General features: G+C 34.2%; 1 long non-coding RNA gene across 2 annotated transcripts; it reads right to left on the bottom strand.

Moving 5' to 3' along the window:
• Positions 1–246: 246 nt before the first annotated feature.
• LOC135966441 (uncharacterized) lies at positions 247–21,858 on the bottom strand. Of its 2 annotated transcripts, none has more exons than XR_010579758.1 (2): positions 21,712–21,824; positions 247–490 (listed from the first exon to the last, which is right to left on the bottom strand). It is a non-coding gene; the product is annotated as an uncharacterized lncRNA (long non-coding RNA). The 2 variants fall into 2 exon arrangements; XR_012420965.1 differs by lacking the exon at positions 247–490 and adding an exon at positions 21,072–21,535 and having other exon boundaries at positions 21,712–21,858.
• Between the last annotated feature and the right edge of the window lie 299 nt (positions 21,859–22,157).

The raw sequence follows: 22,157 nt of genomic DNA on the forward strand, positions 1-22,157 counted from the left end.
TGAAAGAAAATTTAAAAGACAGAAGATCTATTCAAAAAAAGAGAATAAAGAAAATGGAGTTAAATAAAATTTTAAATAGAAAATATGAGAAAATTAATCACAACTAGAGGAAACGTGCATTTATATGGAGAGGGTTCTCTGAATAACACTTAAATTTAAAAAATAAAATTATTTTAACCTTAGAATTCTGAGGTAAATTAGCATTCAAGTGTGATGGTGAAATAAAGTTTCTGGGATTGAAAAATGTATTACCTGCATAACCTTTATTAGGAAATTGTTTTAAAATACACGTTTGAAAAATAGGGAAGTAAACCAATGAGAAAATGGGATAGAACCTAAGAGAGGTGACATCCATGAGGGTCAACAAAACCGATGTGGAAGAAGAATTAGGGACTGCAATCTTTAAGAAGTATAGCGATTTAATAGAATAGTCAAAATCACTTAGACCACTAAAGCTCTTCATAAATGCAGTAAAAACAATTGATGGGATCTGAAAAGACAAAAAAAGGAATTTAAAGTTTTACATAAAACCTTTTTTAAACAGGCATTGTTCTAACAACACTGCACTCATAAATAATTAAATCCTATGTCAGCAAATTCTTTGTAAAGTAAGATTGTTGATAATAATCGCACAAAAGCTACATTTTGATTTTCAATGTTTAGTGACATAACACAAATTATGGGAGACTTAAAGTATAATAATACAAAGTAGATTCCATAGAAGACATGATCCTATTTCATTGTAATATGGGAGAAATATTGTGGAAATTTAATGACAAATTTATATTACGGTTACTGTTTGCATTATATATGTGCAATATATTACTTTTGAGGCCTCCCTGACAAATTAACATAATGCCATTTGGCATATTCTGCTATGTGGTGAAATGCTTTTGACTCATAATTAAAGACTAGTGTCTACATATTTCCTTTGATAAAATCTACCTGACAAAACATTACAGCAATAATATTAGTTGAAGTTTAAAGTCCTTATAAATCTCTTCAAATATTGTTTATACTTGTCCTATCAATAAACATAACTTTTTAGTTAAAAATACACAGTCATATCCAAAGTATAGTCTTAAATCCTTCCCCAGTACATTCATCTAATTACCTTAGTTTTCTGGCCTACATTTTGTTATCTATAAACCAAAGATCCGTTTGTCATTAACAGGAGAGTAATTGCAACAGTGATTTTTTTTGGCATTTCTTCTTCCAAGCATATCAAGATCAGCATACATGTTTTTTCATTAGCTCACAGCACAAATGGTTGACAGTTTGGGGATTTGTACAGCACTTCTTGCTAAATTTCATTATTTGATCCATCTTGACGAAGGAAAGGTTGTTATACTAGTGTGCTGACAAACTGACAAACCTTGCTTCTGCTCTTACAACTTTTTAAACATCATAGTTAATATTCATCTAGTGTTCCTCAACTGTGTGCCACAGGAGGGCATACCATTCACAAACAATTAGTTGAGAAATCACCATGATGATTCAGACAAATATTGAAAGTGATATGCTGATGGTAGCAGTCTATGATTTGACCCAGATTAAGAAAAATATATGTCATTTTTCCTCTTATGCAATGTATGTTTATGGAAAAAAGCATTTAGTTTTTTGTCACAGTATTTTTCACTGTCTACTACATTTCTGTTGTATTTAATTTTATTTTCCTATTTTATCATTTTTAATATGCTATCACAGTAATTTCATATTGAAATACAAAAATAATGAAGCTTATTTTTAAAAATCCTGGTAAAATATTTACATAACAGAAATGAAAATCAAATAACCCCATGATATTGGTTTAGATCCACCTATCCTACATATGCAAATAGACATAATGAGGTGGTAAAATTTCTGCATTTAGATCTCAGCAACATTTGAATCATTTTTAAGTAATCATTTCATAAGACTGACAGTTTTCCTAAAGTTAAATTGCATTGCCTTCATTGTGCTTTGAAAAAAAAAGTATAAAAGTGAGGAAATAATAAATATTAAATGACAATGCAAGATGAGTTATTGCAAAAGTTTTGCAAACTTGTGACCCTGATATCATTAATTCAGATTTTGAATTTCAGTTTAAGTTTATTGTTGTTATTCTACCATTCCTTTTCTACAAGGGATTTTAAATGATGAAATATAGCAACTCACTTTCTCATCTTTGTAGAAATCAAAAATTATCTACATATGTATCTACTCACTGAGGATGGTTCTTCAAAATTTTAAACAATTAACTATAAATTTTCTAATACTGATGTTTTTAATACATTGTTTTTATTTTTTTAATATTGGATTTCTCTTCATACATTGTTTTATGTCAAAAATCAAACTTTATTTGAACTAGAAAGTTATAGTAAAAAGTTCATTTTATTACTTTAGTCAGCTTTATTCTGAATTTTGCATTTTTTACCTTGAGCTGAGTCTTATAAGGTAGGTTAAAAATTGTGCAGGAAGAGTAAAAGTGAAAAACCTTTCAGTGGAAAAAAAGAGATGAATGTCAAGTACAGATGTATATCAAGGACAAAACTGAATGAAACAAATTCAAAACTGAATGAAAGACAAAACTGAATTCAGAATTGGAATAAGATTTTTTCCATAATTTATCCATTTTCATATGTATATCTGTATTAGTTCTAATTCTACATTGTTATCAAGTTTGATGACTTATTTGCCTATTTCCCTTTTCTTTACAGCTATTTTTATTACTCATACATAGCATAGCTCCTACTACACTAATTATACTTTAATTCTGAATTATTGGGAAAGCACTCTCCTGGGCTCTAGAAAAATAGCACAACTGTAAATGTCAAAATACATTATTTTCATTTTCAAATTGCTTGTGATCTAACCAGTGTGGTAATTGGCTACTTTCTCTATTACTGATTCTTGGCACTTCCTGGGTTCTTCCAGTCCCACTTGTTCTTTAAAGTCAGTGATCTGTAGCCTCAATTTAAATCAGAGATGACCTTTAAAATAGATACTCAAAACAGTAATGATTGAATGGTACAACTATTTACAACAGGCATTTCCTCTCTTGTCAGAGTTAATGAAGACATTGTGAGCAGCAGTTTTGGGGCTATCTACCAAGGAAAATGTTATTCTTCCATAAATGTTTAAAATGTAACACAAAAAGTTAAAGCTAAGTAAGTGAAACTAACGTTTTTGTATGGATTACAATTATTTTAATATAGAATGAATACATTTTTGTTATATATAATTAATTAGTCACACATATCACTTTTATTTCAAGTCAAGGAAAAACAGGTAACTTCTTAGTAAGGATTGGCTGTTTCATAGTCAATCATTCCACATGTCACCTGTTGGGGAGGCAAAATATTCTCAACCCAATATTGGAATAGCCATACACATCATAAAAATATTTCACTCTAAATAATTTGGAGAAAATATTTATAGGTCATTTTCAATTTTCCATGAGCTTTTGTTTCTCATAGAGCTCCGTCACATCTTCGTACACACAGCCTCTGTTGACCCAAAATGAGTGGGCTGCTTGCGTCTCCTCAAGTCTCTTCTGTGCATATGCACAGTTTCTGATCAACCCAGGATATGGGCTTGGCTTATCCGTTTCTCTACACCTATCTCACTCGTAGAACTGCCTCTTAAATTCCTCAGCTAGTCCTTTGGTCTATTGTTTGAGCCAATGGAACAACCCTAGCTGGCAGGGTCAGTAGCCCTTCTGTTTGCTTGCCACTAAGATCAACACTTCAAGTCATACTTCTCCAAATTAGGTAAGCCTCTCCTGACAGCAGCAGCAAAACAGCTGGTTTCACACCCTGCCCTACCTTATGTAACTAACAGGTTGCCAAAGCCAGGTGGGGATGGTAGCCACTGTTTACAGAAATTTCATAAGTAACCTAGATTTCACTAGAGACTTGATAGGCAACTAAAATCATGCAATATATAGCTTCCATTTGAAATCAGATGTAACTGTAAACGTATTTCCATTTTATTCAAAGGCAAATGACAATTAACATTATATAAGAATAGGTAAATTTTTTTGTAAAACGTGTGGAAACTAATCGGCCACTCACTTGCTATATGTTCTTAGCACAGGTTGGAACCTGCAGTCTCTTTGTCTATAAAATGGCATCGATGCAAACACATGGCTATAATAAAGTAGCTGACTGTGATAATCCATTTAAGACAGTATTTACTTAAAGTATTCCATAATATCAAACTGGAAACTATAAAATCTTCACAGAGAGTGTCTTCCTTTAACTTTTCATCAATCGTCTTCACTCTTAAGTTTCCCAGTTGTCCATCATGACAATAAAACTTCAATAAAAGTCTGGTCACTAGTATTTATAGGAGGATTTCCTTGTAAATCCTATAAAAGAAGTAGACTTAGCTTACTTCTCTACATTGCTTCTTTATTTTTTAAAGAATTATTATTATTATTATTATTATTATTCGAGGCGGAGTTTCACTTTTGTTGCCCAGGCTGGAATGCAATGGTGCGATCTCTGCTCACTGTAACCTCCACTTCCCGGGTTCAAACAATTCTCCTGCTTCAGCCTGAGTAGCTGGGATTATAGGCTCCTGCCACCATGCCTGGTTAGAGTGTGTGTGTGTGTGTGTGTGTGTGTGTGTGTGCACACGCACGTGTTTAGTAGAGACAGAGTTTCTCCATAATGGCCAGGCTGGTCTCAAACTCTTGACCTCAGGTGATCCGCCTGCTTAGCCTCCCAAAGTGTTGGGATTACAGATGTGAGCCACTGCCCCCGGCCTTAAAGAATTATTTTTTAAATGTATGAATTATATGCCAACAAATTTGAAAACCTAGAAGAAACGGATAAATTCTTTTATACTGTTTTTAAATAAATATATAATATCACAGGAAAAAACTCTCAAAGATAAATAGAACTTCCATTATGTTCCAAAGGCCATTTTCCACCTATATTTTACTTAAAACATTTTCTGATTATGTAAAGAACAGATTTTTATAATAGAAAATTTGGAAACTACAGAAAACAATTGAAAATAAGTATCTAAAACAAGATATCCAAAATAGCAATTATTAACATTAAGTATTTTCTTTTAAAAAAGTTTGCTTTTAAGCACAATGTTCAAGAAGTAAAACTTATTCTGATACTTTATTAGCTAGTAAAATTAAACTTTTTTTCATTTGCCTAAAATCTATTCATTATTGTTTTATTCTGAGTTTGTTTTAGGATTATCAAATAGCATACTTTTTGTTTTTTTAGAATAAACTTTGCCAAAAAATGTATTAACTAACTAATAAGGAAACAAGCAGGATGGTAAATTTGCTTCAAAGGAAAATAAATTGAGGGAAGCATACATAGTAGTTAAAGGAAAGAATATCTGAGTAAGGTTTCCAATTTACAATTCAAAAGAAAACCATAGATTTGAGCTTGTAATCTACTATACTGGACAAAGCCCAGAAACTATTAATATCTCTACAAGAAAAAATTAGTTTGCTTTCTTCGAGTAAAATCCATTTGCATAAATACCAGTTCTCTACAAGATAACATCTATCCCTACAGCATTGTAAAATGCACTAATCGGTACTAAAGAGTAAATCAAAGATATCCACACTTATAAAGAATCAAATAATCATAGATAGGCCTGCTAGATATACCTACCAGACTCTGAAGGAACACACAGTAATTTTTTTCTCTATTATCAATTTTTGAGCATTTTTTCCTAACAGTGGTTCTTGTGATCATAAATAATCTCCAAAGATTATTCTTGGGCACAAAAAAGAGTGACAGTGATGAATGAATGCTACAACTGTTTACAACAGGCATTTCCTGTTATAGAATAAACAAATAGAATAAAACTATATTTTATTATTTTTTTAAGAGATGCAACAAGAGGTTTTTTTTTTTTTCCTTTTTTTAAATTATTATTATTATACTTTAAGTTCTAGGGTACATGTGCATAACGTGCAGGTTTGTTACATATGTATACTTGTGCCATGTTGGTGTGCTGCACCCATCAACTCATCATTTACATCAGGTATAACTCCCAATGCAATCCCTCCCCCCTCCCCCCTCCCCATAATAGGCCCCGGTGTGTGATGTCCCCCTTCCCGAGTCCAAGTGATCTCATTGTTCAGTTCCCACCTGTGAGTGAGAACATGCGGTGTTTGGTTTTCTGTTCTTGTGATAGTTTGCTAAGAATGATGGTTTCCAGCTGCATCCATGTCCCTACAAAGGACACAAACTCATCCTTTTTTATGGCTGCATAGTATTCCATGGTGTATATGTGCCACATTTTCTTTTTTTTTTTTTTTTTTTTTTTTTTTGAGACGGAGTCTCACGCTGTTGCCCAGGCTGGAGTGCAGTGGCGCGATCTCGGCTCACTGCAAGCTCCGCCTCCCGGGTTCCCGCCATTCTCCTGCCTCAGCCTCCTGAGTAGCTGGGACTACAGGCGCCCGCCACCGCGCCCGGCTAATTTTTTGTATTTTTAGTAGAGACGGGGTTTCACTGTGGTATCGATCTCCTGACCTTGTGATCCGCCCGCCTCGGCCTCCCAAAGTGCCACATTTTCTTAATCCAGTCTGTCACTGATGGACATTTGGGTTGATTCCAAGTCTTTGCTATTGTGAATAGTGCCTCAATAAACATACGTGTGCATGTGTCTTTATAGCAGCATGATTTATAATCCTTTGGGGATATACCCAGTAATGGGATGGCTGGGTCATATGGTACTTCTAGTTCTAGATCCTTGAGGAATCGCCATACTGTTTTCCATCATGGTTGAACTAGTTTACAATCCCACCAACAGTGTAAAAGTGTTCCTATTTCTCCACATCCTCTCCAGCACCTGTTGTTTCCTGACTTTTTAATGATTGCCATTCTAACTGGTGTGAGATGGTATCTCATTGTGGTTTTGATTTGCATTTCTCTGATGGCAGGTGATGATGAGCATTTTTTCATGTGTCTGTTGGCTGTATGAATGTCATCTTTGGAGAAATGTCTGTTCATATCCTTTGCCCACTTTTTGATGGGGTTGTTTGTTTTTTTCTTGTAAATTTGTTTGAGTTCTTTGTAGGTTCTGGATATTAGCCCTTTGTCAGATGTGTAGATTGCAAAAATTTTCTCCCATTCTGTAGGTTGCCTGTTCACTCTGATGGTAGTTTATTTTGCTGTGCAGAAGCTTTTTAGTTTAATTAGATTTCATTTGTCAATTTTGGCTTTTGCTGCTGTTGCTTTTGGTGTTTTAGACATGAAGTCTTTGCCCATGCCTATGTCCTGAATGGTACTACCTCGGTTTTCCTCTAGGGTTTTTATGGTATTAGGTCTAACATTTAAGTCTCTAATCCATCTTGAATTAATTTTCATATAAGGAGTAAGGAAAGGATCCAGTTTCAGCTTTCTACTTATGGCTAGCCAATTTTCCCAGCACCATTTATTAAAAAGGGAATCCTTTCCCCATTTCTTGTTTCTCTCAGGTTTGTCAAAGATCAGATAGCTGTAGATGTGTGGTATTATTTCTGAGGACTCTGTTCTGTTCCATTGGTCTATATCTCTGTTTTGGTACCAGTACCATGCTGTTTTGGTTACTGTAGCCTTGTAATATAGTTTGAAGTCAGGTAGCGTGATGCCTCCAGCTTTGCTCTTTTGACTTAGGATTGTCTTGGAGATGCGGGCTCTTTTTTGGTTCCATATGAATTTTAAAGCAGTTTTTTTTCCAATTCTGTGAAGAAACTCATTGGTAGCTTGATGGGAATGGCATTGAATCTATAAATAACCTTGGGCAGTATGGCCATTTTCACAATATTGATTCTTCCTATCCATGAGCATGGTATGTTCTTCCATTTGTTTGTGTCCTCTTTTATTTCACTGAGCAGTGGTTTGTAGTTCTCCTTGAAGAGGTCCTTTACATCCCTGTCAGTTGGATTCCTAGGTATTTGATTCTCTTTGAAGCAATTGTGAATGGAAGTTCATTCATGATTTGGCTCTCTGTTTGTCTGTTACTGGTGTATAAGAATGCTTGTGATTTTTGCACATTAATTTTGTATCCTGAGACTTTGCTGAAGTTGCTTATCAGCTTAAGGAGATTTTGGGCTGAGATGATGGGGTTTTCTAAATATACAATCATGTCATCTGCAAAGAGGGACAATTTGACTTCTTCTTTTCCTAACTGAATACCCTTGATTTCTTTCTCTTGCCTGATTGCCCTCGCCAGAACTTCCAACACTATGTTGAATAGGAGTGGTGAGAGAGGGCATCCCTGTCTTGTGCCAATTTTCAAAGGGAATTTTTTCAGTTTTTGCCCATTCAGTATGATATTGGCTGTGGGTTTGTCATAAATAGCTCTTATTATTTTGAGGTACGTTCCATCAATACCGAATTTATTGAGCGTTTTTAGCATGAAGGGCTGTTGAATTTGCAACCAGAGGTTTTAACATATGCATGCCTTTCTGTCTTTATAGAGTTTAGCAACTACTAAGGCCAAAGAATTAACTTCTCTTAGGAATTTTAAAAGTGATATAGGGATGTATTTTAGATAACTTGTCTCATACCAGAGATCTTTTTTATATTATTACTATCATTCTTTGCTCTTTTTCTTTTTCTTTTGAGATTAAGAAGTCTAACCCAACAAGACTGTCTCCACTAGATTTCACTTATACTACTTATAAATAAGGCTGCATATCTCCCTCTCTCTGAGGTCCCACAAAACTGTTAAGTTTCTTGGCCTGGCAGAAAGTGACCTTCCTTACTACATAAAATACAGAGCATAGTAAACCATTAAACTGACACCACTCAATTTTTCTGAGTAGGCTTGGTGGAAATTGTTTCACTGAATAAATATAACTCAATTCCTTTAACTCAATTCCTTTTCATACTTATTGAATAACACATATTCTAAATTTTCTTGTAAAATTGACATAAAGAAAAAATATTTCAGTAGATTAAAATCTCAAACATATACTGTGTGATCAGAGTGTAAATAGATTAAAATAACATCAATAAAGCATCTCCAAAAGCAGTGAATATCCAGAAATGAAACAACTTAATTCTAAACAGCTAATGTGTTAAAGAAGTTACAAAGGATATTTTAAAATACTTAAATTTCAATAATAATGAAAACACAACTTACCAATTTTGGGGGGAAATATAAATCTATACTTAGAAGAAAATGTATAGCTTTAAAGATGTATATTAAGAAAGAAAGAAATATTTAAAATCAAGAATACAGGCTTCAATCATTAGAAGCTAAAAAAAGGTAAAAATATTATCAAAATATGTAGAAAGAAAGAATAGATAGGAGTGAAAATAAATTAAATGAAAAAAGAAGACAATATGAATAAAACACTTAAAAAGATGTTTTGTTAAAGTCAGTAGAATTGATAAACCTATATGTAGACTCAGAGAGAAAGAGGGAGAACACAAATTATCTATATCAGAAATGAGAAAGGGGTCACCACTACATATTGTATAGGTAAGAAGAGAAAAATACTACATAAATACTTATTCCACAGATAATAGAAATTTTAAAAAAGGAATGTGTATATACAAATACAGGTATATGTATTAGAATTTTACTCCCAAGGATTTGAAAAGTTAGATAAAGTGGAAAAATGCCTTGAAAGAGAAATGTTATCAAATATACCTCAAAAGGAAACAGAAAGTCTTAATAGACTTATATTTAGAAGAACTGAATTTGTGAACAAAAAATATCTCACAAAGAAAACTTTAAGCCTTGAGGAATTCACATGCAAATTCTATGTAATATTAAATAAAAAACCAATACTAATCTATACAAATTCTTTTAGAAAATAGAACAACAGATGTTGGCAAGGATGCGAAAAAATAGGAACGCTTCTACACTGTTGGTGGGAGTGTAAATTAGTTCAACCATTGTGGAAGACAGTGTGGCAATTCCTCAAGGATCTAGAACCAAAAATACCATTTGACCCAGCCATCACAAACTCCCTCATGGCCTGTAGGTTTCCATTGAGAACTTGTTTCCAGGTGAACTGGGATTCTTTTATATGTTAGTTGATTCTTTTATCTTGCTGCTTTCAATATCATCTCTTTGTCCTTTACTTTGAGTTTGATTATTGTACACCTTGGGAAAAATCAATGATAAAAATAGATGTGTCGGTTACAAAGCTATAAATATATGTAATTATTTGGAGTTTTATAAATTTTGTCTTTTTGTTTCTTTCTTCCAAAAACTTTATTGTAAGGTGATGGTGCCTCAGATTGGAGGAAATCTAGGCTATCTTGGCTTCTAAATAATTCTGCTAGTATAAAATATCTCACCTAGAGATCTTTTGATAAGTAAATGACTATTTAATTTTAAAAATATAAGCAAGTTACATGTATTGAAAGCTTCCAGTTTTAGATAGTATACGAGGCTTTATCCGACCAATAATAAACATAATATTTTCTCTGCTTTTGAGGGGCAAACAATATTAGAGGTAGACAAACTAGATATTGTACTAGATTTTGAAATTTATAAAAGGATGTAATAGAGTAAGAAAATGTCTCATATAATTGCATAGAAGAACTAAATTATTCTGCATAATATTTGACAAATGAAATTACATTTTTCATCTGTTTTTGTTTTTAACGATGCATAGGAAAAAATAACCAAGCAGTGGGCAGAAGATAAGAATTTGGGCAGGTATATGGTAAAATGAAACTTCTCTAAAACTTAAATCTTCATTATGAATGGACGATGAATATTACTAACATATGAACATTGAAGAGCTTGTTAGAGCTATATTTTTTTAGGGTTATATACACTATCTTGCTGGGGAGAAACTACTAAAGTTTTAAATGGAAAAGGTGACATGATTATGTCAGAGAGTTAGAGTAATAATTTTGGGAACTTTGCAAAAGTCATTTTTTTTGTTGCTAAAAGCTAAAAAAGCTTTCTGTTGTACGTTAAAGAAAGAGTGGATTGAGAGACTATTGTAATAATCCAGGTGATAAATGGCAAGTTCTTGAAATACAATAATATCCTTGAAGATGAAGGAGAAAGTATAGAATAGAAATCTATTTGGGTAAGTAATAGCTTCTGTACATTTCCGAACAATATTTCTAATGATATTGCTAAAAAACACCAAGACATTATAGTGAATGTTAACGCAAAGAAGAGCAAAATAGTAGGCAACAGGAACAAATGAGTGAAAACAACAAACAAGAAAAGAATATTATGTCAAAGATGGCCAACTAGAAGTCATGGCATTCAGAGGCTCCCAATGAGAAAACCATAATAAGCATGTAAATCTTCACCAGCAACCAAGGTATCCAGGTTCTCTCATCAAAATTGACCGGAAGGCTGCTATGACCCATGGAGAGAAGGAAGAGCAGTGTGATGTGGCAGCCCACCTGAGAGTCACAAGATGAAGGGGTACCCCCCTACCCCCAGCCAAGGGAGGCAGTAAGTGAGGGTGCTACTAAGCTGGGGAAACTGCTTTTTCCACGGAACTATGCAACCCATGGATCAGAAGATCCCACTCGTGAACCCACGCCACCACCAGGGCGTAGCACCCCAACCCCAGGTGGGTTGCACGGTTCTGTGGAAAAAGTACGGTTTCCCGTGCTGGGTGGCATCCTCACTCACCACCTCCCTTTTCTGGGGGAGGGGGCTTCCCTGCCCTGTGTGCTCTCAGGTGGGCTACTGCACCACACTGTTCTTCCTTCTCTCAGCGGGTCACACCAGCCTCCTAGTCAGTTCTGATGAGAGAACCTGGATATCTTGGTCGCTGGTTAAGGATTCACATGCTTATTATGTTTTTGGTTTTGGTTTTGTTTTTGTTTTCGTTTTTTTGATGGGAGCCTGCGAACACTGATGCTTCTAGTTGACCATGTTGACTCCACCCTTGAATTATTTTAAGAGAGGGAAAACCCTGTTATTGCCCCAGCCAGTTCCTTGAGAATGGTCTGTGACAGTGAAGCATGAGAGAAAACTAGGGAAGAGCAATGCAGACTCTCTAAGTGGAGGAGGCAAAAATAAAAACTATGTGAGCAGAACTGTAAAAGAGAGTACTGGCAAAGACAGAACGACATGGAAAAAGGGCTCTGGAGATTTGGAAAGGGCTCCCTTAAGTATTTAGCTGAGTATAATTAGTTTATGAGTATTCAAAATCTAAAAGAAGTCAGGGAAAGCTATTGAAAAGTTTTAAAGTTAACCATGCCCATCTGCCCCACAGAGCTGGGATCAGTGTCTGTTAACTTCAGGCTAACAGGACAACAACATGATTCTCAGAGAATGTGATCAAGTGCAAAGAAGGGTACTGCTGCCAATGTGGAAGAGAATTAGCTTTACAAGGAATACCGTTCCAGGCACACCTAACAAAACCAAACTCTGGTCAAGTAAGTGATTCCATCCCCAAACAAAACTCAAGAATAGTTATAAACAAAAATATCCAGCAATCCTCAAGGTAAAATTCAGTGTTTGGCATCCAGTTAAAATTATCAAGGATGCAAAGAAGTAGAAAATACAACTCATAACTAATAGAAATATCATTCAGTTGAAATTGGCTTAGAATGGCACATATATTAGAATTAGCATATCAGTACATTAAAAGATTTATGATAACTGAATTCCATATGTTAAAGAAGTAAAATACAGATATAAAATATACAATAAGAAACAAAACTTCTAGAGCTAATATGTTTGTGCTGTTTAAGTCATTAAGTTTGTTGTAATTTGCTGCAGCGACAATACGAAACAAATACACCCCACCTTCTCATTGCAATTTAGGGTAGATTTCTCCACTATTTGTTTAATTTCATCTCTTTGTACATGCTTCTATCAGAGATTAAAAACATTTTTGTGTCAGTTTTATCCAATTGAATAAACACACACAGGGTATTTTGCTGTATTTTGATCTCTTGAGTAGATTACAAGCTTCTTTAGTTCAAGACTTATGTCTTTCATCTCCATAAACATAGTTACTTTATCTACTTATGCAGTTGGAATTAAATTGCAGCTGAATAACAGATATATGAATTTCTCAAGCCCTCCAACCTGGAAGTTACCTTTCATTCTTCCCTGTCCTTTATTCACTACAACTCATCATCAAATTTATTTCTCTACCATTGAAAAAAAAAACCCTAGAATATGAAAATTTTTAGTTTCTTCACCACTATCACTCTGTTCCAAATCACTATGATCCCTAATTGGACCTCATAACTTGCCAAAACTATTGCAATATCCTCATGATTAGTTTTCTTAACTATCTTCTTACCTCTTTATAGGTTTATTCTTAATCTACTACTCTCAACCCAGAGTACTTTTGTTTAAAAAATTCTGATTATTACATTCCTCTGTTCCAATGCCTCCAATGCTTAAAGTGTCACTTATAATAAAATCAAAAGTCCTTTTGATATATCAGTTGCTACATGATTTAGCCCAGTGATATTTTGATGAACGCATCATCTCCCTTATTCCACTGGATCACTTTGTCTTGCTATCCTGGTCTTGTAAAACCAGCATAATTGTCTCATAGAACTGATGTTTATGGCTTCTTTTGATGACACAAAACAATTGACCCTCCCAGTCTTGAAACTTGAGAAACTCAAATTTGTTTTATCTCAGTTTCTTTCTCAGGAAACCAACCATCAGTCATCCCAGATAGTATCAAGGAACTGAAACTTAGCAGATCACCACATTTGGACAATGAGATGCCATACTCTTCACCCATCATGATTGCCTATTCAACCTCCTGCTTCCTATTGACCACCTCCACTTCCTTACCGCTCCAAAATTCCTGTGTTTTCACATATAGTTACATTTCTTCCTTGCTATATAAACCCCTACATTTAGTAGGTTGAGGAGATGGAATTGAGACTGACTTCCCACTTTCTCAGCTGAGGGACCCAAATAAAGCCTTATTCCTTGGAAATATTTGTTTTAGTGATTGGCTTTCTCTGTGGTAAGCAACAGGACCTAGACTTTACCCTGGTGTTTCAGTAACACTTGCTATGCAAACAGTTAAGGCACTCTGAGATCCTTAGCACTAAAACTGCCTATTCCTGGAATGCTTTTGCCCATTGTGTGCTTTATTCACCTCCTCTTACTTCACTTAAGTCTCTGCTCAACTGTGCCTAATATAATTGTTCCTCTGCGACCACACTATATGTACTCACACATTCCACTTAAATGTATCCATCTTCTGCAGATTTATTTTTCTTCCCAACACTTATCGTGACATGATACTTTATATATTTATTTGTATCCTGTGTTTCTTCTCATTATAACATAAGGTCCATGAATGGAGACACATAGTCTACTGTTTTATATACAAGCGCACCCCCTATACCTAAGCTAGTTTTTTAGAAGTGCTTAATAAATGTTTGTTGAATAAAGAAGTAAATTACATTGTACAAAAGCATTTAGAATTACTAAATGCCATCTTATATTGTTGAGTGGAAAAAGCAGGCCTTTCAAAAATATTTTTGTGCTATATGTTTATAAATATTTACATCAACCAGAACATGCATCACATTTTTATATAGTTGTTTCCAGTTTCAGATGCAAAGATGTGTTATATTTGTGTATTGATATTTTATAATTACAAGGTATTAATATAATTGTGTAACTAAAAAGCCTATTAAAGTATGACAAATATAAAATTATAGTGGTCTAATATTTCTGTACATATTCATTATTACTTATAACAAAAATAACCACTTATATACAAAATGTTAACATTAGCATTGTCTTAAAAAACTTTGAAATTGTTTTAATATCTTTGATAGTCTCTGTGCATTAAAATAAAAATTAAAGAACAGGGATAAAGTATGACTTCATATGGTATGGACTTGCTTTTTACACTTTGTCATTATATATATAAACATATTATTATGCAGTACTTGTTGCTAATAGTAGCATGTATACTTTGTTGGAAAAATACTGCCATGGAGGTATTATCCTGAACTGTGCCTAATTTTATCATCTAAATAATCTAAAAATGTATAGCTGAAATTTCAAATTAGTCAATAGTAACACATCTAGGGAGATATCAAAAATGCAAATACAATATTATTCTGAGTATACAGATAGGTAAATGAATCAAGTAAAATAAATCTTTTGTTACTTGTATCTAAATTATTTCAAAGAATCATACACTGTACTCATGAAGACAAAAAGAATCACTTCCCATGTAGTTTTAAACATACCATATGCTTAATATAAATATTGGTAAAAACCGAACATGAGACATGTCCTATAGGCATACTTAGTAAACTGCATATGCTGCCATCAAGGCAGGTGAAACCTCCCTTGCTGTCAAATTAATTTCAGGTATTAAATGTTGTTAATGACTCTAGCAGTCTTGACTGATCTAAAATTGGACTGCTTTTAGATTTAAATTTGTGCCACTGTTTTCTTTGTAGTGTGATACCCTATTATTAACATGAAGTTTCCATAAACACAATTTTGTGTCATCTGATTACTGAAGACACCACTATCTACAAGGTCACACTCTAGTGGAAATGAAAGTAGTTATGGAGCTGTGTAATATGATAATTTATCTTTTGGTCAAAGAGGACAAATGTAGAACAGCTGGATTTTCTGTTTTAAAATTCCCATCAGTCAATTATAGTACATTGATCTGAAAACAGATGGCACTGCAGTCAAGCAACATTATCCAGCATTGAGAATTAACATGCAGGAATTTTATTAATAAAAAGTGTTCACTTCATAAAATATATTCTGTATGACATTTACCATTGATATATTACATAATTAAATGGCTTTTTATCTCTTAATAAAATTAACCTGATTTTCTATTATTGAGTGATATGGCATTTTATTAACTAATTCTCTATACTTAGTGGCTACTTTCCCTGGAGAGAAACAATAGCCAAGTCCTCAGTGGCCTTTTTTTGACCAGATGGAAATGAAATGGTAAGGTTTTTAAAAATGAATACCGAAACATCTGTTCTCAGTATTGTTCTGCTCTCAATAATTCAGCTTGTTAGTAGGTGAGGTTCCCCTATCTATGAGATATCTCCCATAGTTAAGTACAGACTTCCAGGATTACATTTTGTAGAAATAAAAGAAATAATTGGTAGCTCTCTTACGGAAAATATATAGATTTATTTTACAAAATGTTCACACCACACTATAGATGTTCATTTAATTGCATCTCTTTATATTAAAATAAAATAAATCATTTGAATTCCAACCAAATGTGAATGCCAACATTTAGCATATTGCATTCATCGCAAGCAAATTAATTCTAAAATTGATATGCATCACAGCAGAACCTAAGAAAGCAGGTATACTGATTCTACTACTTAGCAACTACGTTCAATGTAAGAAAATACTCACATATTGAGATAAATATCATTAAGAAAGGAATACTAGCAAAACACGACTCTTATAAGAAATATAACTCTCAATATTTCAGTGACATAGGTACAAATAAATCAGAAAAACAAAACAAAAACATTTTAAGGAATACTGAAGGATTTCTAGTTCTAGCAAGACAAATTGTTCCTTCCATGTGTCTCCCATGCATAACTAAAACACCCTGGACATAATCAACAAACAAGTATAGGAAGACTATGATGGACTGTAGGAAGAAGAAAGTTAACCTGGGGGCTTCTGAACTTGATGAATGATACAATAGTGAGATCCTTATTGCTTCCCATATATCCCATTAGTATATTTCAGAGCACCTACAACATACTAATACTACTTCTAGATGGTTACAGAGAAGAATATTTTCCTAAGTAGGGTAGACAAAGACTGCTTTCCAAATAGACCACAAAGAAAGTTATTTTTAAAAAATAAATAAAATTTTAAGTAATCAAGAATTAGCATGGAGAATGAAGGGGCTACCTACAAACTTTGAAAAGACATTCATACATCATGCAAGGCATAAATAACATATTCTGAAAAAAATGTATATACAAATATGTTTTTTAAAAATATGTATCTACAGGCCGGACGCGGTGCCTCACGCCTGTAATCCCAGCACTTTGGGAGGCCGAGGTGGGCGGATCATGAGGTCAGGAGGAGATCGAGAGCATCCTGGCGGACACGGTGAAACCCCGTCTCTACTGAAAATGCAAAAAAATTAGCCGGGCGCGGTGGCGGGCACCTGTAGTCCCAGCTGCTAGGGAGGCTGAGGCAGGAGAATGGCATTAACCCAGGAGGCAGAGCTTGCAGTGAGCAGAGATTGCGCCACTGCACTCCAGCCTGGGCGACAGAGCGAGACTCCGTCTCAAAAAAAAAAAAAAAAAAAAAAAAAATTAAAAAAAAATTTAAAAAAAACAGTATATACACTTTTTAAAAAATGTATAAAAAACAGAGTGAAACTTTGAATAGGTATGTCACAAAAGAAAATATTCAAATAACTAATAAATATATGAAAGGGTGTTCAATCTCATGATACAGAAATGCAAATTAAAACAATGAAATACCACCACATACCCTCCAGAATGATGGATGCAGAGCTGTCACGTTAAAAGTAGTTTTATTGGACTGAACTACATATTTAAATAATAATAAATTGGTTTTTACATGTTATCACTTTTTATCATTATTTATGCCCAAAAATGGGGTTTTAATGAGTTGTGATACAACAGACTTTACTATAGCTAAAAAGAAAAACTTTATTTTGAATTAAACACTTGGTAGAAGTCTTTAAAAACACCAGTATTTTCTTCTCCTAAGGAAATTGCAACTGAATATCTGGAGCTTTCAATTAATAATATAATTTCAAATAATAGAAAATTGATATTACAGATGAATTGTACTGAACTAAAAGTACCAATTGCCTAGTAGATCTCACTGAACTTTTTTTTATGAAGGATGCCATATATAATTACATTTCACAGTCAAAGGAAAAACCCTTTTAAATGCTTGTATTAGCATGATAACTATACATTTTCAAATAGAATACAGTATCAAGCTTTCTAATAACATTTCTGTTTTTCCCACTCAGAATGGCATTGTCAAATTATAGTTAATGACCCATTTTGAATCCCCGAAATTATAGAGTGAATGATGTGAGTTAATGTGCTCCATTACCTTTTTAACATTTCTTAAGTAGTTTTTCTAAGTTTTTTAAAGAGAAAATACGTTTCAGTCACATTAAAACTTATGTTCAACTTTTCCACATATGAAGAGTTATTTTCTAACTTTATTTTTTATAATAGATTTAGAAGCACAAATAAAGCAATATCCATAAACATATCACTGGATTTCATTCAGGCAAGTGAATTACTTTTAAGAAAAAAATCAAAATGACACATTTCAGAACCAGAATGTTTTATGACAGGAAGTAACATTGGTTTCAAATAGAGATTTTCCCCTGCATTATCCACTCTATTTAACTAAGCAGTATGATTATAATATGACAACACTTTTTTTTTTGTCATAGTGACTTCTATTTCCTATAAGTAGGTCTTTCTGTATCTTCTGAACATTATCTGCAACTTGACACAATGATGAAATCATGGGCACTAATTTATATTTAAAGGGAATGCCTTACAGGATAGAAGTTGGCTATATTGTACTTAACTAATAGGAAGTTCTTCATGGAAGTTTCTTCCTGGATGTGCAATGGCAGCTTGTGCGTATAAATTTTAAGAATTACAGCATGATGCCCATATGTATGGGAGGAAGAAGACATTGTTTAATAAATAATAAGTGGAACAGAATATTTTCATCAAGCATTTACAGTTGTAACAGCCACATAATCAGCATAATTATTTTAACCTCTAGGGTCATGGGGAATATACCTATGGTATTCTTTTTCTTTTGTTCAGTAAGTGCTTATTGTCTGCAGTTGCCAAGGACTGAGCTAGGCATTTATATTTACGTGAAGTGATTAAAAAATAAAATATTTTTCAAAGTCTGTAGGTAGAGTTTTAAAATCATGATTTATTACAACTATTGTTTCCTTTTCTTCTGTAGATTTAAACTGTGAATTGTCTTTTAATGTGAATTGAGTAGAAAACTTTTCTGAACTGCTTAAAGAGATTGAGTTATAGAATATTTTGTGGTTATTGTAAGACGGTGGATTAAAGAAATCTAAATATTTACCTGCCATAAATATTTAGAAATCCTACATAATACCTAACAAATCTATTTTAAATTCAAATCTGCTTTGACCTTAAAGAAAAGTAAGTTTCTAGTTCCAGAAATAATGTGAAAACTGAGACCTACTCAGAAAAGCTGATAAGTTTATCCTGTCATGCCCCAGGTGTCAGGGGATAAGAATACACATTAGAAGGGGATTACATACCCCCAAGACCCAGGAGATTAGTTCTTGTGCCCATCTAGGACATAAGGTAGAAAATAAGATCACTGAATATAAACCAGGAACCCCAAGTGTCTATAAACCTTGAAAAGTAGGTAGACAGTAAGTGCATGGAAACCGTAAGCTGCACTGTACCTGCATAGGCTCTAGGTGAGAACAAGAAAAAGCAGTCTTCTCAGAAAACTCAAAATTTCTGCTCAGCCTTTACTTCTTCAAGTTTGGCCTCGACATGCTTTAAGCACATATAGGCCATGAAATTAACATAAAAATGGTCATTGGCTTTTGAACTCCTAAGATGTCTCATGAAATTAAACCACAATCTACTACGGAGATACACTCCAACTCTCAACCCACACCATCACAGGTTTCTCCCAGATAAAATTTAATAGAAGGACTTCATAAGACAATATTGCAAACATCTAAGATAACAAGGCCACATGAGCAAGAGACATCAGAAACAACTAAGAGTATAATTTTACTTTCAAGTATTGTTATTCTTATATTAATCATTGAGCAATCTGCTAGGAATAACAATATGAATATTTTAAGTACATACATATTAAATAAAGACTTGCAATCAATGAAAAATAAGCAAAGGTATCTGTGAAAGTGAACAAGCATGTTCTGAAACACCTTTTTAAACTTTATACGCTCAAGCTGCCATTGCACTTCTAGGAAGAAACTGCCATGAAGAACTTCATATTAGTTAAGAACAATATGCCCAACTTCTATACTGTAAGGCATTTTTTAAAATATAAATTAGTGCCCATGATTTCGTAATTTTGTCAAGTTTCAGACAATGTTGGGAAGACAAAGAAAGACCTACTCATAGGAAATAGAAGTCACTATGACAAAAAAGAAGTCTTGTCTTATTATAGTAGTAATACTCAGTTAAGTTGAGTGGATAACAGAGGGGAGAATCTCAAATGGGACATGAAAAATTTAAGTAAAAAGACAAAAATAGATTAAGGAAAAGATTCAAAAATAAATACTGAATTAAAATACATCTCAAATTACTTTCCAGAATAAAACCGTGAGATAAAGTGATGGAAGATATAAAAATACAGGTTAACAGAAATAGTGGTTAGAATGATAAAATTCTGCTATAGGTGGAATATAGTTTGTTTGTCTCCATCAAATCTCATGTAGAAATTTGGCTTCCTTAGTGTTGAAAGTGGGTTTTAATGGAAGGTGTTTAGATCCTGAGGGGACATCCCACATTAATAGAATAAAGCCCTCCCTGAAATAGGGGAAAGGGTCAGTGTGTTCTCACTGTCAGTTCCCATGACAGCAGGTTGTTAAAAAGAAACTAGCATATCTTCTCTCTCTGTCTCGCTTCCTCTCTCACTATGTTATCTCTGTACACACTGAATACCCTTTTCCTTCTGCCACAAATGGAAGAAGCCTGAGGCTCTCACCAGATGCAAATGTACAAACTTGCACTTCCCATCCATTTGAAATTATTTGCCAAATAAACCTTTTTTTTAAATGAATTGCCCAGCCTCAGGTGTTCCTTTATAGCAACACAAAATGAAATAAGACAAATCCAAATATATATATTTGATATGTCTTAGTTCAAAAAATATATAGTTATGTATATTAAATTTATTTAACGAAGTATTTACAGTTATAGTAAAAAAAAGAACAAAACTTTCAGATATAATGACATAGCATTTACCAGAATTGAAGACTTTGCAATGTAAAAAAGCATAACAAGCTACAAGCAGAATGAATGAATAAAAGTCAACATCTGAACGTACTGTTGTGGGACTTTTCCTCAGTTCAGCTAAAGACGGGGTTATTATCAGAGGGACACGAAAGATTAGGCTTGCAGACAATGTGAAGGGTGAGTAAGGCAGGTTTTTATTGGGTAAAAAGGGAAAGAAAGGGGAACAGAGACCGTCCAAAAAGCCAGGTCCCTGCTGGTGTGCTTCCCACTTCACAGTTTGAATCCCAGGTAGCACCTAGAAAGAGGAGGGTCCAGGCTCCTCCCCGCTGCAAACGGTGCAAATTTCTGTGGCTCCACCCCAGTGCACATTCCTCCCAGTGCGCAGGCTAGTTGGAGTTTCTCTGGGGATCCCCTTTCACCTGGTTATCTCATTGCCCTTCTCTAAAGAAGTACATCTAAATGCCCTTAGAATAAGGATAAGTACAAAGGCAAATCTTAACTGCTTCCTGCTGACAGGGGGCGCTGTTTTGGGGAAAATAACATTCAGAGCTTCCTCAGAGATCTTTCTAAGGGTACACAGTAGAAGGGGCTATCATCAGAGGCTTTGGTTGCATGACCATTTGGCATTTGATGGCCTGAAGGCAAGAAAAGACAAACGAGGTTATTAGAAAACATGTTATCAAAATGAAACAAGGGAACATGTAAGGACAGCTCAAAAATCTGGAGGCCTTTTACCAGTTTGCAGAGAGAGAGGGAGGCCAAAAGCCTGACTGGTAAAAACAAAACAAAACAAAACAAAACAAAACTTTACCCTTTTGGCAGCATGTTGGGCTTCTGGATTTCCTTCGCTGACCCTAATCTTAAGCCAACCAGTTCAACGTTTGGGAAATTAGCTCTTTCCAGTTTGGAGGAGGCATCCGAGGGGAGTGTCCTGTAGTACAGAGACACAATTACCTATCTGTGAAGAGAGAACAGAGGAAGAGAAAGGAAAAATGAGACTGACCTCATACCTTTGTCTACACAGTCCCTATACAGGGCTCTGATCTGTGGTCAGTAAAGAATGTCACTTTTCAACAAGCTCCAAGTTTATCTTGGGACCTTAAGAGGAGAGAATCACCTAACTCATAGGTATTTGAGGTTACAAACCCATGGCTGGGCTCGCCTTGTAGAACAGAATTCCATGAAAGCCAATCCAAAAGGCCTATATAGAAATAGTTACTCTATTTCTTGCTGCACTTTATGCAAATAATCAAGCCA

Source organism: Macaca fascicularis, chromosome 12 (genome assembly GCF_037993035.2).
Source record: "Macaca fascicularis isolate 582-1 chromosome 12, T2T-MFA8v1.1".
Classification (NCBI taxonomy): domain Eukaryota; kingdom Metazoa; phylum Chordata; class Mammalia; order Primates; family Cercopithecidae; genus Macaca; species Macaca fascicularis.